Source organism: Ambystoma mexicanum, chromosome 7q (genome assembly GCF_040938575.1).
Source record: "Ambystoma mexicanum isolate Mex_15411 chromosome 7q, UKY_AmexF1_1, whole genome shotgun sequence".
Lineage (NCBI taxonomy): Eukaryota > Metazoa > Chordata > Amphibia > Caudata > Ambystomatidae > Ambystoma > Ambystoma mexicanum.
Genome location: NC_090941.1, coordinates 1,170,007,919 through 1,170,024,497, shown reverse-complemented (window position 1 = coordinate 1,170,024,497; position 16,579 = coordinate 1,170,007,919).

The window sequence follows — 16,579 nt, the reverse complement described above, 5'->3', positions numbered from 1 at the left end:
GTGGGAACACATGAGCACCTGGGAGAGAACCATAACACCTTAAGTTCAGCACATTGAGGGGTGGGTGCACCCTGTGGGAACACATGAGCACCTGGGAGAGAACCATAACACCTTAAGTGCTGCACATTCAGGGGTGATGCACCCTGTGGGAACACATGAGCACCTGTGGTGGAGCCATAACACCTTAAGTGCAGCACATTGAGGGGTGGATGTTAGGAAAGATTCTCTTTACTGCACCTTTCCTTCCATCTTTATGGAACCCCCAAACTGTTCGCTTTCATTTTTCAATCTGACCTGTACTTTTTGCAGTACAGTGAAGCCTTAAGCTTCACTGTACTGGCCTTTGCTCACATGTTATGGGGAAACGGATCTGTCCTTAAGGCCATCAGTACTGGGAAACAGTGTTTCCCTTAGTCTTGTGACTATGTTGCTACTTGTGGTTACTTTTGTATCACATGCGGTAACTTTTTATCATTGCACACAGCAGCTTACACTGCAGTGCAGTGGGGTTCATTTTTGATTTGCCCTAGACTAACACTCAAATGATTTTTTGGGTATTCTGAGGTGCTTAAAAGATGGGCTGGTGGCAGCAGTGACTTTTCCCCACTTTTTGGGGAATTTCATTTTAGCTTAACTGCGTTTCCCGCGTTTGGCTACTTACTGTGGCTACTGGTCAAACATGGCCGTGCCACAAGGTTTGTGTCCATTCTTTTTGCATCTTGTTGTTTAGCCTTCTTCCTGGCCTCAGAGGTCAGGAAGATCCTTATAAGGACTTCCAGTGCCCGGGAAAGCAGCATCTTTTGGCGGGCTACTGGAGGGCTTTGTGTGTTTGCAGGCAGGATGTGGGTTGGGTCAGTCTGACCCCAATCCACATCTTGGTTTCTGTGTGTCTGAGTGGTATGCATGAGTGTTCCTGCCAGTGGTCCTGATTGGACCACTGTGGGGTGTGTGTGTGGGCTAGTTCTACCATTGGCTAGTCGGAGTTTCGACTCCTACCTGGCTTTTAGGATAAGAAGAGGGCCCCTGCATGCAATTCTGAGAGATCCTGGAAGAACCTGAAGGAGCCAAGAGTCCGTCCAGCAGAGAAGACCCACAAAGAAACCTGTAACCTGTCTGAAGCAGGCCTGGCAACCAACTTCTGCTGCAGTCCCGGTGGAGCCCTGTCTGTCTCTTGATCTCCAGTAGGCCTGCTAAGTGCTACGACCCCTGGATTGGAGGGACTATCCATTCCTGAAGCCTACTCGGTGCCCAGTGCAAAAACCACCTTCAGAAGTGCCCGGGAATCATCCTGTGGCTGACCAGCTTTGTTTTTGGGCTACTGGCTGATCTTCGTTGCCATTCTGATTTTCTGCCTGAAACTTGGCACACCCTCCGTTGATACTACAACAACACTCTCTGCGAAATGTCGGCATCCTAGCATCAAGGAGACCAGAGAATGACTGGAAAGTCCGACCACGGCTACTGAGTCTGCTGCATCACTGTGCGTGGCATGCACGGTCCGAAACCTGCTTTTCTGACTCGCCTCCAGTCCCGAGAAGGGTGCTGCATTGTTCGTTTCTGCATTTCTTCATCAAGAGGCCTTGCACCAGCAAAAGATCCTAACCGGAGAATCACTCGAACCTGCAACCCATGAAAATCGAAGACCAAGGAATTCAGCGGGAAAAGCAAGCCAGGACACCCTTCCTTTGTTCTGGAAAGTCTTGGGAAGATTCGGAGTGAGGGGGGTAAGTTACTGAGCTTTTGACACACCCCTACACTCCCATTGTAAATCAATGGTCTTATAATATTCTTTATCCTAAACCTATTGTCTTTGTCAATACTTGCCTTGGCAAGACTTCTAACTGTTGGGGGGTAATTTTGGACACTGTCTATCTTGAACCCTGTCTTTAAGAATCCATCACTGGACCCCAGAGACCCTACCTACATTTTCTCCTGTCTCCTGAGTGCTGTATCTTTGCATCCTGAACAATAGGGCACAAGGCCCCAGGCAACTTAGGGTTGGACAATAGTTAGGGGTAAACTCTCTGTGGACCTTTTTGTGTGTAATACTTACCTGTTCATTCCCTTGCAGGAGTATCTTGAGTTGTATCATGCACTTGAACCTGTGATTGTATATATGTATTTTAGTTTGATGGTATTGATTAATAAGTCTACTTGCTTGTGTTCATTTTTCTTATACTGTATTCGGCCATAATTAAATAACTGTATTTTGATACATCCTGTCTAAGGGTAATTTGTGACTCCCATAGTGTGACCTCATTGTGAACCCTTTACAATCTCACCCCTCTGAAGATCTTAGCCTAGACCGCCTGCCACTGCTACCTTAAACTGGTTTGGCTAGAGCTTCCCAGAGTTGCCCCTGTCACAATATAGATTGGCCTTCTATACATCTGTCCACCAGGCCAGAGTAAAGGAAATCAGTCTTAACAAATTGGTGTACAGCGGCGGGATAACCCTCTCCACATAACATCTGGGTGTTTGTGAACAGGATCAGTATTGGGTGCCCCAATGTAGATCACTGGTGCTGTGTCCAGATTATGCTTACACAAGACACAATAATATTTGATTGCCTTGTGGATATAAGTCACCTACTAAACTAAGTATCATGGAAACAATCACTTTCACCACTTTGAGTGCCTAAAAAGTGAAGCAACTGAGAAAGGTATGTGTTTATAGAGGCTTGACAGTATCTGGCTTAAAAGCTGAGTTAATTGTAAACATTCTGGATTTTGAAAGAAACAAAGTTGTGCCTATCTTAACTAATGGTCCTGATAGTGGAGCTGGGGGTAGACCCAGCACCAGTAATGTCATTACTGTCACTCCAGTGACTGGTGTTGTAGATGAGGAGGGAGAAAGTGCATCCTCTGAACTTCTGATTGAGGCCTACTCTAATGCTGCAGCATCGTTCAATTTGAAGAAAGACACCCTCAGGTTCAAGGAAAAAGAACTTGAGTTTGCAATGGCCAAATTGGAACTGGAGAGGGTTGAGAAGCAGAAGGATAGGGGTCACCAGCTGGAGTTTACCAAGATTCAGGCTTCACACGGTTCTTCCAGAGGATCTGGAGATGGTTCTGGGCCTTCTTCACATCCTAGGTTTCCTAAAGATCTCCTGAGTATGTATGAGGAAAAGAATGATATAATTGACTGGCTCGTAACTTTTGAATATGCTTGTGAGGTACAAGGAGTGAGTGATGCTGACAGAATTGCATGGTTGATCAGCAGACTGCCCCATTCTGGCTGTGCTGCCATTAGGGAAATGTCAAAGGCTGATAGGTTAGACTTTGTAAAACTTAAGCAATCTCTTATCCTCAAGTTTGGGAAGACTCCTGCCCAATATGTGAGGAGGTTTAGAGAATATAGAAAGAAAGAATGTATGACCTATGTAAGTTTTGTTGCAGATTCTCTGAAAAACGTGTGTGGCTGGATAGAAGGCTATCAGGTAACATCCTTTGAGGGCATGGTCAATTCAGTCATGCTTGAACATATTTTTGCCTCTTGTTCCCCAGAGCTTAAGCAGCATTTGGCTGACTCAAAGGAGTTAAATCCAAAGAGGCTAGCCATTGCTGCTGACTTATGGGTTCCTCACAGAGTGTCCCATAAGGACAAGCCTGCTTCAGGTAAGCAGGAGGAGGGAAAGAAGCAGAAAGAGAAAGAGGGTGGGGATACTGATAAAACTATGTCCAAGAAGGCCCACAAACAGTTTAATAAGGGGAAGTCATCAGAATCAGGTCAGGGTAGTGGGACAGACCCTCCCAAGCAAGTCAGTGGCTACTCTAAGCCTCCCTATGTCTCAAGTGCCAGTGGGGCTTGTTACACTTGTGGGGCAAGTGACCACAAGAAGGGGGACCCCAAATGTAAGGGTAAGACCTTGGGGGTCCACTCTGCTAGTCTGGCCTTCTCTCAGTATGAGGAAGAAGGGATAGCAGGGGTGCCCTTCCCTTTAGACTCCATTCCCTCAGAAGAAGAGTCTGAAGTTTGTCTAGATTCCTTGGAAACTAGCAGTGCTGGAGCCTTGGCTCCCATTCCTGTCCTATTGCATAGTAATAATTCTGTTGAGGATAGTGTTCAGGCAGTAGGTGTAAGTACATCTACTGTTAGGAACACTGGGCCCAGTCCTACTGAAGTAGATTCCTTCATGGTAAACCCACAGGTTCTTGCCAGAGTTCCTGTGGGGGATACTCAGTTGGCAGGTAGGCCCTCTCTTAATGTTCCAGTAGCACCTGTCATTCAAGCTTTGAATAGAGAAGTGGTCAAGGCATCTGTCAATGTCAGGAGAGTGGTTCCTAGAAGAGTGCTGGGTGAGTTGAGCCTTCAAGGTGTATGTCCTGATAGGCCCTCACAACACCCTTCAAGCACCATGTCTCAAAATCAGGCTGTCTTAGCCAAGCCTAAGAGAAAGCCTAGGCCTAAGGGGAAACCCATGGCCAATGGAGTCAGAAGACCAGGCAGAGGAAAGGAGAATATTCATCCTGCCTTACCTACAACTGATGTTGAGGTAGTTGGAAGTGTCACCACTCCTAGTCTGGATGAGGGACCCCCAGAAAATCTTGCATCCTATGGGCCTCCTCAGCTGACTAGTTTACAGGTAGAGGAGAGTCCTAGGAGAACAAGAAGTATGGGCCAACAGAAAAGGAAACCATCATGGTTAGGCCTATGGAGAAAGACCTGCTTCCAATTGGAGGATTCTCCTCCAGTGAAGCAAAGAGTTCAACAGGAATGTGGGTTACTGCAAAGTAAGCCTACAGAGCCCACCAGAGCAAACCTTGAGAGGTTGGAGGTTACTCAGGTTGTGAGGTCTTTCCTCCTACAGTTGTTGTGTGACATTGCCCTTGTGATGCATCCTAGTGTCAGGATATCACCTGTGTGGTCTAACACATCTTCCTGCTGGCCCATGATGGGGTCCCAGAGGAAAACCAATGTAGGGCTCTCGCCCTATGTCACCAGGTTGACAGAAGTGAGACAGGAATTCAGTTACTCCAGAGTTCACTTTTAGGAGTAAACTCATTGTTACCAGAAACACGGCCTAATTTTATTAGCCCTTTTACTCTGGAGACCTCAGGCAATCGTTTACAATCAGGATTACTGATCATAGTCCCATATGCCCTTATGCCAACCCACAGGGAAGGACTGCCAAGTCAGTCATTGACACCATGCTGAACGGCAGCTTCAGAGGCAGCTCCTCTGCTGTCATCAGTAGTGGTCAGACCCAGTGGAGGGATGGTGAAGTGACCTGTCAAGAGTCACTGAGCTGTCATCCACAGGATGGTCTGAGAGAGAGATCTGTCAGATCTCTAAGGAGTTTGATTGGAGCTCTCTGTGAGCCCCAGAGATGGAGGTGGGGCCATCTCCTGTCAAACCTGTTCTACAAATCCCTGATTATCTGTCAGTGGTCTGGGTCTTGCCATGTTTCACAGCTTACAAGGTAAACTATTCTCAAGGCTTTGGTGAACCTTGGCAGGTTGTCATACAGTTTCCTGTGAATAGTATGGTGGATTTTATCTTGACAGATAAAATTGGATCCCTGCTTATGGCTATAGAGTGGGAGCCATAGAAATCTGTGTGTCTCCCTAGCCTGTGTCAAAGCAGCCTTTCAAATGGCTTCAGTGAGGATGGCCTAGTGTCTCCTCACCTGACCCCACATCAGCAAGGTGAGCTGGAGAGTTTGCTGAGGCAATCTCCCCTCTTGTTGTCACTGACACCCTTTATCACAGGATGGTGGGAACCAGACTGTATACTGGGAATAAGTGAACCCACCAAGATTGGGTATTGTGGTGGTTCAGAACAAAGACAAAGTTCTGACAGTTGGTGTGAGATCCACCCTGTGTTGGAACAAAGAGTGTCTAAGCATTCTAGCTGTCGAGAGTTCAGTTCTGAGGCACTGGAGGGATATACATGCAAAGCCAGTTTGGGATTCTGTATGGACACTAAAGCTCTGGGTTCTGTCCCCAAGACAGAAGCACACTCTTCACTAAAGGGTAACACCTTAGTGGGTCAGCTCTGTGCTGAAAAGTACAGAAGCTGTCATGATCTCTCTGCAGGGTATGGCAACATATCCCTGTCAGTCTGTGCTGAGGAGGAGACAGCAGTTTCGGCCTTTTCAAAGCCCTACTTCAGTGTAAGGTCTTCTGGATTGGTGGCTGCAACTGACACCTGTCAACTGAACTTACCCCTGTTCTGAATGGGAAAATGGATCTCAGAAATACATGTCTGGATGACATGGCAGATTCAACCCCCACTTGGGAGGAACTGGGTCAAGAGACAAGGGGGCCGATTCATGGAACAAACGTGCGCCGGAAAAAGTGGCGCAAGCGTGAAAAAGGAAGCGCATGCGATTCATGGAAGTCCCTGCACGTGTTTTTCTTGGGATGTGCGCCAAACCCGTGCGTGGCGCACACGGGCGCACACACCATTGCAACATCCCAAACGCCGTGCACAATGCGCACAGGGAAAGCGCACAACGTCCGCGCACACACCAAAAAGGGGGCGGGACATGGGGCATAACACGCGGAATGGGGAACAAACCATGAAAAGAAGGTATAACTGAGAAAGTACTACAGGGAAATGCACGGAACGCCCACACGCACGCGAACAACCTGTATTCATGGATTCAAATACGGGAAACCCGCGCACGGCAAAAGACGCACATAGGCGTCAACGCGTCCGCCACACGAAGGCAGGCGGAAGCGTCCCCGCACACAGTATAAAAGTGCGCGCAAACAACAAACATATATATACAGCTACGATAGCACTCTCACAACCAAAAGGAACTGATAACTGTAGCAATCTCAAACCTGGGTGGGCGAGGCCCTCCCCTCCTGTCCCTCCCACGGCGCACTAGACAGCCTCAGATATAGGCTGCTTCCTCACGCAGAGCCGGGCAAATGAACCACAGGGGAATTCTCCAACTAACAGCAAGACCATAGAAAGAAACACAAGACAGACACCCAAAAGCATGAGATTAACCTGCTAACCCAACTGCTAAAACCTCAACTCTTGTCACTTACCTCTCAAATGCTAAACAAACACACCCACTCTCCTGAACACCAAACCGCAAGCACTTCACTGCACTGCCCCAAAGCAAACCACACATAGTATCGCACAATAGCACATGGGAGCCCACAGATCTGAAAACTGCACCCAGTCTCAGCGAACAACACTAACCAAACTGAAGCTGTCAACAGGACACCACTAATCTTGCTCTACTTTTTTCCCACTACACCCACCAACCGATCCCACCCTCGTAACTCTCAGATCTGCCAGAGCATCAGGGGACCACTCGAGCATTGATGGTGAATGGTATAAACATCCTATTTTTTGTTATTGTTGTTGTTGGTTTTTTAAGTATGCGTGTGCCTGCTAGGGCACTGTGATATTTTGCCAGCTTGGTGGCATTAATTATTTCCTGAAATGCTCTGGCCATGGTGGATTCCCCTTGCCTCTCCAACTTCCTGTCCTGGCCCTGTTCCTTCCTCCCTCCCGCCTCCTGCTCTGATTGGCTAATTGCTGCTCTTAACACACCCTCCCAGGGCAGACCTCTGCCCGTGCTGCCCCATCGGCTAAGGGCCCCGAGGCAAAGAGTGGCTCCTACAGCAGCGGATACAGACTGTGTCTACAGGTGTCAGCAAGGTGGCTAGCTGTCAACCAGCAGCAACCATCAAGGGAGGTGTGGCCTGGGTGTGGAGTAGAGCAATCACTGTGCTCCAGAAGCCCTGCTCTACCTACCCTCGGAATATAACACACCAGGTGGTTAATATCAACCAGCTTCACAACTAGTGAAGATTGTGATTATTACCTGAGATGCAACTAGAGAGGACTATGACCACTGGCCTGCCCCACATTGAGATAGAACTGTGAATATTAGCCTGCACCACATTGAGATAGCTGTGAATATTAGCCTGTGCTACATTGAGATAGAACTGTGGATATTAGCCTGCACCACATTAAAATAAAGCTGGGAATATTAGCCTGCATACCACATGAAAATTGAGCTAGGAATATTAGCCTGCATCGCACTGAGAGAGAATTGCGAACATTTCCTTGTGTCACATCTGGAGGGGACTGTGACCATTAGCCTCTGCCACATTGAGAAAGAACTGTGAAACAGGCCTCACTCCAGTTTTTCAAGGTGTCTCAAATCTAGGTGTTCTAATTACGACCTGCCATTCTATGAAACCTAGGCCTCTTTCACATTATCTAGGTGTCCCAAATCTTGGTGCTTGATCACTGCCTGCCTTTCTGTGAAGCCTAGGCCTTTCTCCTGTTATCTACGTGTCTCAAATCTAGTTCCAATTACTGCCTTCCATTCTGTGAAGCCTAGCCCTTTCTTTTGTTGTCTAGGTGTCGGGAATCGAGGTGTTTATTTATTGTTTTCATTCGACAAAACCTAGATCCCTCTCCCACCACCTGATATCCTAAATCTAAGAGTTTGCTTTTGTTATAAACCACCTGTGAAACCTAGACTCCCCACTATCTTGTCATCTCAAACCTCTGGATACTCTATCAGTACCTGCCATATTTGAGTCCTAGGCCCCCGACACCCAAGAACACCCAGCAGCCACTAAAAGCTAGGAATTACAACCAATATCACTACCCTAGTTAATCTGCACCCCATAACCAACCACGCCATGTGTTGAACGCCTAGTATTCCCTTGGATAGTCCTCCCATAGAAAGAGGAACACCCGAACCCTACCGATTGAACAGACAGACTCCCTCTTAGAGCATCCAGGCATCTCAACATAACAAGATAAAACGCAACATTATCCTAGCACAAGGCACGATAGATGGGCAACTGCCCCTGTAAACTCAATATTTAGTGCAACTCCTACCACCGAGGATCCAAAATGGCCCGACGCAGAATCGGACGACGACAAAGAGATCAGGAGCATGGAACAACTAATACGGGTATGCAAACTCAACCACCTCCAGTAGAAGCTGCCTTAGATACAGAACTGCCAAATAAAAAAATCAACAGAACAAACATTGTAAGCAAAAAATCCTTATATCTTACACCGTGCCTCGCAACAACCACAGCACCTCGATACTTCAACTACACTGACATCTCCAGACAGGCACATAATTCCCTCAAACAACTGAAAAAAGACGGGAGGACCCAAGAAGAGAATGGGATGATACCAACCCCCTTACTCTATACATCACAAGAACAGAAAGGCATTAACAATAGCCACATCAAGCGACAGATGATGAGGCAGTAGAAGTCAACAACCCAACTATCAATCCAACAGACCGATTCAATGACGAAGCAGCCTCCACGGAACCGCAACCAACTGGCGTCAACACAGAAGCACCCCAATTGAACACCACAAATCAAAACGGGGAACAAATAAACCAAAACACATCAAAAAGATCCACCACAATCTAATCAATGCAAGATCAATGTCCAAACATGCCACAGAAATCTACGACCTATGTGACGGAGGTATCAACATCCTATTCGTAACTGAAACATGGCTAGTTGACAACTACAAGATCACTCTCAACAACTGCCTGCCTGATAACTTCATATGTGTCCAAGCAAAAGGAAAACCAAAAAAGGTTGCAGACTGGCAATAATCCACTAGGAACACCTGGAAATTAAACTGGAAGACCCATTAAATATCAATTAAATTCTAATCTCTAATCCTCCGCCTATCAACAAACCTGAAATTCATACTGGTGTACAGACCACCAACTTACGATGCAACCTTACCAACTGAAAGATAGATGAGCTAGAATCATACCAAAGAAGAATCAGAAAGATCAGGATGGAAGGGTAAGGATGACATATCAATAACACCTTGGCCTACAAAGTAAGCACAAGCAGCAATGGACCATTGACAGGAAATAGATAGCAAGGGGTGGTTTTAAACATACAGCACCGATACCAGGGTGGGGGACAATGCAAACCCCAACCTGGTACACTAAGGTCAAAAATAAAACAGCTGGGAACTTTCCACGCCATCACTCCTAACAAATAAACAGACAGGAAAGAAAAATAGAATAAATATGCCTACCCCATAGGACAACCGGATACATAGAACAAGAATTATAAGGACGAAGAGACATATAACCCACTAGCCCAAAAGCTCACATTTCAGCATCCTTAACTCACACAAAAATACACACAACCACCTTCTCGCACAGCAAACCGCATGTACCTCACCACACTGCAACAGCAAACAAATGACACAAGTCACTCCAACAGCACACAAGGCCTCACATTGATCCGATATTCACACCCAAGCTCAGCGCACGGGGAAAACCGAACTGAAGCTGCCAACAGGACACCACCTTTCTCACTTTCCTACTCCCTCTTCACCCGACTAATCCCACACCGCCTTCTTGTTCACAGATCCGCCAGAGTGCCAATTCCATTGGTGACGGTGCGTGGAACAAATACCTTTAACATAACATAACATAGAATTGAGCCTGTTTGTGACAGATAACCTCACTGTACCAGACAGTCTGATTGGGCAAGTTAGCACCATTTTGCATTTAGCTGGATTGTGCCAGATAGCAGCATTTCGCAGCTAGCCTGATTGTGCCAGATAGCCTGATTGTGCCAGATAGCCTGACTGTGCCAGACAGCAGCATTTCGCACTTTCTCTGTGCCAAACAGACTGATTATGCCAGATCTCTCACATCAAGATAACTACCAGCCAGCAATATCTTTAGGTAGACTATACTCCGTGCTAGCTAGTCCACATAACATTGCAGATATGAGCAAGCATCACAACTAGACAGAATTTTATAGATTAGCATTGTGTCGTATCTAGACAGGACTGTAATACTAGCTTGTGTCATATCTAGACCAAATTGTAAAGATTAGCACTGTGTCACATCTAGACAGAATTGTAATACTAGCTTGCATCATATCGAGACAGAATTGTAAAGACTGGCATTGCTTCAGATCTAGACAGAATTGTAATACTAACTCGTGTCACATCTTAGACAGAATTGTGAAGATTAGCTCGTGTCACAGCTAGACAGGATTCTGAAGACTAGCATTCATCGCCCCTTAAAAGTGATGCCACTAACCAACCCCACCAAAGAATCTCTCTATGCATACAACTCTTGCACTCCACACAAACACAATCACACAACCAAAGCACTAAAAACCGCACGCACTTCACTACATCACAACAACAGAACAGGACACACATAGCATCGTACCACAACACATGCGGCTATCAACTGAAAAGCCCACCTAAGCTCAGCAAACGGTGTTAACCGAACTGAGGCTGCAAACAGCACATCACAGCTCTCTTGCTCTTTTTCCCGCTCAAGTTTTCAAGAGCGCCAGTGGACCACTACAGTGGTGATAGTTCATGGTATAAATATCCTTTAACATAACATCCTTCTAATGATATAACTAGTTATTCTATTTGACGTACGTGTGACGTTCTGTTGAATCCAAGTGGCTGTTTCCTGTTGTTTAGGCTATGACCATAAAAAGGGTTACTGTAATTTAAGGCAGAGTATAATAACAGAGATTACAGAGATTTCTGATAACATGCCTAGCAAGTCTCTTCCCGACTGGAAGAGTGCCTTTCCATACCGAAATGCTACACTTCACTGAATTTAAGAGATGGAGAAAAAAGCACCATATTTAAGAGACACAATGGCACTTAGTAATTTGGAACAGAATTTGTCTGAAATCTAGTTTGACCATAACATGATATTACTGTCATTTATGGTTATTAGAGCATCATATGACAGAAAAGGCTTCATCTTCAAAAGGGTACACACATTTGCTTGAATTTTATGCCTCGTTACAGGTTAAGCAGTGTGGTAAGCAAGTGGTGGTAATTCTGTTATCGCAACCTTTTATTTTTGGCAGAAACGGAATTACCACAGTGTGAAATTCCCAGATTGACCTTGAAATATAGGAGTTACCTCCAGCACGAGACTGTAGATAAATCCTCCACTTTAAGGCCAAAGGCCCTCATTACGACCCAGGCGGTAAGTTACCGCCTGGGCCGTGACTTTACGCCATGGTGGTTGGCGGATTTACCGCCCCATTCCAACCTTGGCGGGGCGGTAAATCCCCATTTTCCCATTTTCCCTTTCCCATTCCCATTTTGCCCCATAGGGCATAATGGGAGTGGGGAAGGCGTTAATTACGCCATCGTAAATTACGGTGGCGTAATTAACTCCATGGTCTCTTAGCGCCATGGATTTTAACACCTGCTAAAAGCAGGTGTTAAAACCTCCATGGTGCTAAGGGAACTCGTACTCAGGCGGTAAGGGTCGGCGCTGTTTACGGCGCCGTAAACCCCTTACCGCCTGAGTTGTAATGAGGGCCAAAATCAGTGAATTCACCGTGTGAAATGACTGCTTGCAGTAAATCCACCAGAAATCCACATGGCGTCCTGTTGTTGGGGATGCACATGCAGCGTCCCGGCCACGCCAAAAGGTTCAGACTGAGGAAAATGTATTAGCCCGTCACAAACATCAGAGGCACGATAGTAGATAATGTTAAAGGTATTTATTTAGAGCATCGTCACCAACGGAATTGTTCCCCAGGCGCTCCAGCGGATCTGCAAAGAAGGAGGGCGGGTATGATAGTTGGGAGGAGGGGAGTAGGAGAGTGGGAGAAGTGGTGTGCTGTTGGCGGCTCCAGTTCGGTATACACCATGCGCTGAGCTTTTGGTGTGGGTAGCGAATCGGCAAAGGCCACTTGTGCTGTAGGTGCTGTTTGTGTGTTGTTGATGCAGTGTGGTAACGTGCGTGCGGTTTGCTGGGTGAGAGATGGTTGTGTGAGATTTAATGTGGAAATTTGGAAAGATTGGGTTAGTGGGGTCAGTATCCTGGTTCAGGCACATCTTTCCAATTTCAGTTCTATCGCTGTGGGTGGGGGTTGCTGCTGATTCCTTTAAAGGCCATCTGACATTGGTGTGTGATGGCGCAGCACGCTCCAAGTTGTGTCCTGATGAGCTTAATATAATATGTTGGGGTGAGTCTGTGTCTTTCCAAGTTTCCTAGCTGTCTGAAATGCCCTGGGTCTGTTGGGCTGGGAAGGCTCGGAGCTGGGGTGCTATTGGTGGATGTCCTGGAACTTGGTATTGGTGTGGCTGAGTATTTTATGTGGTCCTCCTATCTCGTAGAACATCTTCCTTGAAATCTATGGTGTAGTGTTCACTTGTGTATGGATGAGGGGAGAGCTCCCTGCTGTGTCAGCTTTTTCTAGTGTAGATTGGTGTGTCTGTTTTTCATCTACTGATGTCTGTCCAGAGGGAGGGGACCCTATTCCCTTCCTATCTTATGTCATGGTTCTGTTGGAGCTGGGGTGCAGTTTCGGGCCAGGGTGCTATAGCTGGGTCACCCTGGTTCTGCCGTCATGGTCTGGTAATATTTGCGGTCTATGTGTCCTACCTCTTTCTCAGTTGATGGGTATGTCGTGCGGAGTCTTCCTTAGTTTCTTTCCCATATGATTGCTTTGAATGGGAACTGGATCTGCGTTTTCATTCATCGTTTTTTCTGTTAGTCGCGTGCCCCTGTGGATGGTCTCCTATTTATGGAGTGAAGAGCCAGGATTTGAGCAGTTTCCTGAATATTAGGTGGTTTCTTGTGTTGCCTATGATCTGAAATAGGTTGTTCCAGGTTTTTGGCGGCTGGCGAGAGAGTTTTCTTTTGTTGTAGGGTTTTGGTTTCAGGCAGATATCGTTACTTGATCTGAGCGTTCTTGTTGGTTGATGTAGTTGTAATTTGTCTCTCAGGAATTCAGCGCTTTGTTTGTGTATTGCTCTGTGCGTGATGCACATGGTTTTTCATATGATTTGTTCTTTTATTGGTAGCCAATGTAGTGTTTTAGCGCCGGCGTGATGTGCTCTCTTCGGGGTAGTTTGATGAGCAGTCTGGCTGCCGCATTTTGTGTGCGTTATAGTTTTTTTAGAAGATGTTCAGACATGCCCAGGTATAGGCTATTGGCGTAGTCTACTCTGGGCATGATAACAGCGATGATGGTGGTTGTTTTGTTGGCAAATGATAGGAACGCTAGGATATGTTTTGCCGCTTGTAGGCGAAAGAAGCATTTGTTAAGAAAAGAGTTAACTTGAGGCTCTAGGGTAAGGTTGTTGTCCATCAGGACCCCCAGGTTTATTTACAATTGGCAATGGCGCTGGGCTAGTGCCGAGTTCCTTTGGCCATGGGATGACGTGGTTGTCTCCTCTGTTTTTTGTGACAATCATTATTTCTGTTTTGCCTGGGTTGATTTTGAGGCAGTTCTTCCAATTGAATATATCATGAAGGCAGTTTTCTAGCGTTGAGTTATTTTCTAGGGTATCTTGTATTTTGAAGATTATTTGCGTGTCGTCGGCATAGTTGTAGCAGGTGAGGCCGTGACTTTTGATTCATTTAATTAGTAGGGAGAGGTAGATATTGAATAACAGCGGGGAGAAGGATGATCCTTGTGGTACTCCACAAGTAGAGTCTCTTGGGATTGATTTGAAAGGTTTCATCCATATGGTTTCTGTTCTGTTTGTAAGGAAGGATTTGATCCACTGTAGGGCAGTGTCTGTTATTCCAAGTCCTTCTAATCTCGTTAGGAGAATGATGTGATTAACTGTGTCAAATGCTGCAGATAGGTATAGAAGTATCAAGGCAGCACTGTTGTCCGAGTCTGCATTTGTTTTTAGGTCGTCCCATTTAGAGAGGAGAGCTGATTCTGTTCCTCTCATTGGTCTTAAGCCAACTTGTGCCTGGTCTAGTAGGCAGTGTTCTTCTATGAATTCTTGTGTTGTTTTGTATATGTATGTTTCGAGCGGTTTGGCTGTGTACGGGATGTTAGAGATGGGTCTGTAGTTGGAGAGGTCATCTATGGATCCTGCTGTGTTTTAGAGTATCGGCCATATGTGTGCCGATTTGAAGGATTGTGGCACTTTCCCTGTCATGATGGAGAGGTTGAGGATGTTCCTGTGATATTCCATGGCAGATCCTTGTTTCAGGATTGATTTGTAAATGTCCCGGGGGCTTGGGTCCTCCGGCGAACCTGAGTTGTTGCTTTGATTTACCAGATTGGTGAAATTCTCTGCTGATATTTCGGGAAAGCTTCTTAGTTTGTTTGGGTGTTCCTCTTGAGGGTAGGTGGGTTTCGTAGTAGGGTCTGGTGGTCTGCTTTGTATGGTTTGTTGGATGCTGATGATTTTGTTTTGAAGTGGTCTGCTAAATCATTGCATTACATTGTCGGAATTGGCACCTTGTCTCATCCCAGTGTTTTTTTTAAATTTCATTTATGATTCTAAAGAGTTCTTTTTGTGTGTTCGGTGCTTTGAAGATTTGGCTGTGGTAGTGTTTCCTCTTTGCTTTTTGTATTTTCTTTTTGTATGCGCGGTTATGTTGGAGGAATTTCTGCTTATTTGTAGTGTCGTTATTTTCCTCCAGTCTAGTTCAAGTATTCGTTTTTTTTCATTTCATGGTGCTGAGTAGTGGGGTGTACCATTTTGCCCTTGCACTTTTATGAGAGGGAGTGAAAGGTTTTTCTTTGGCGATGTTGTCGATGGTTGTTACAATCCAGGTATGGAGAATGGCTACTTTTTTGTCTAGGTCGGTCTCTTACATAAATAATGGAGATGGTCTGTTGAGCTCCAGGAGTTTGGTTAGGTTGGAGTTTTTTACGGTTCTCCAATTTCTTTTCATTGTGGTCATCGGTTTGTCTTGTTGCTTGTTTACTGGCGTGGACATTGTAATTATGAAGGGAATGATGAGGTGGTCGCTCCACAGTATTTGAATTGGCGTTGCAGTGTTAATGACTTCTTTGTTCACGAAGATTGCGTCAAATATATACCCTGCTGAGTGGTTTGCTCCTTTGACTAGCTGTTGTAGATTCATTGCTGCTAGTTGGCTCGTAAGAGATTTTTGTGTGGTTGCTGTTTCTTCATCGAATCAAATGTTGAAATCTCAGAGGTCGATCAGGTGGTTATGATTAATGGATGGTGATCTCTTCGGTGAGGGCCTCTATGAAGGTTGCGTTGTAGGTTGGTGGTCTGTCAATCAATATGAATCACAGGTTGGTTTTGGGGTTTACTGATAGGCATAGGATTAGGGATTCGCATTTATCGATGTTTGATGGGTCTTCCGATTAGATGGCCAGGTGGTCCTTGTGGATGATTGCCAGTCGCCCCCTTTTGGTTTTTCTGTTTGCTTGGATGCATTTGAAGTTTGAAGGCAGACAGTTGTTGAGGGTGATCTTGTAGTTGTCATCTAGCCGTGTTTCAGTTACAAATAGGATGTCGATGCCTCCGTCGCAGAGGAGGTCATATATTTTGGTGGCATGCTTGGACATTGACCTTGCATTGATTAAATTGCAGTGGATCTTTTTGTTGTGGTTTTGCTTATTAGTTTTTCCTTGAGTTGGTTTTCAGCTGTTCTGACTTGGTGCGTCTGTGTTGACGTTGATTGGGTGAGGGTGAGGGTGAGGATGAGGATGAGGATCAGCGAACACTGCATTTAAATTGAAGCTGTCTGCTAGATTGAAACTTGGTTGTTCAATAGCGGTGCTTCTCTGCTCATGCTGATTGTTTGAAGGTCAGAGGAGGCTTTGTCTTCATTGAATCAGTCCGTTAGGTTTATGGTTGGGTTGCT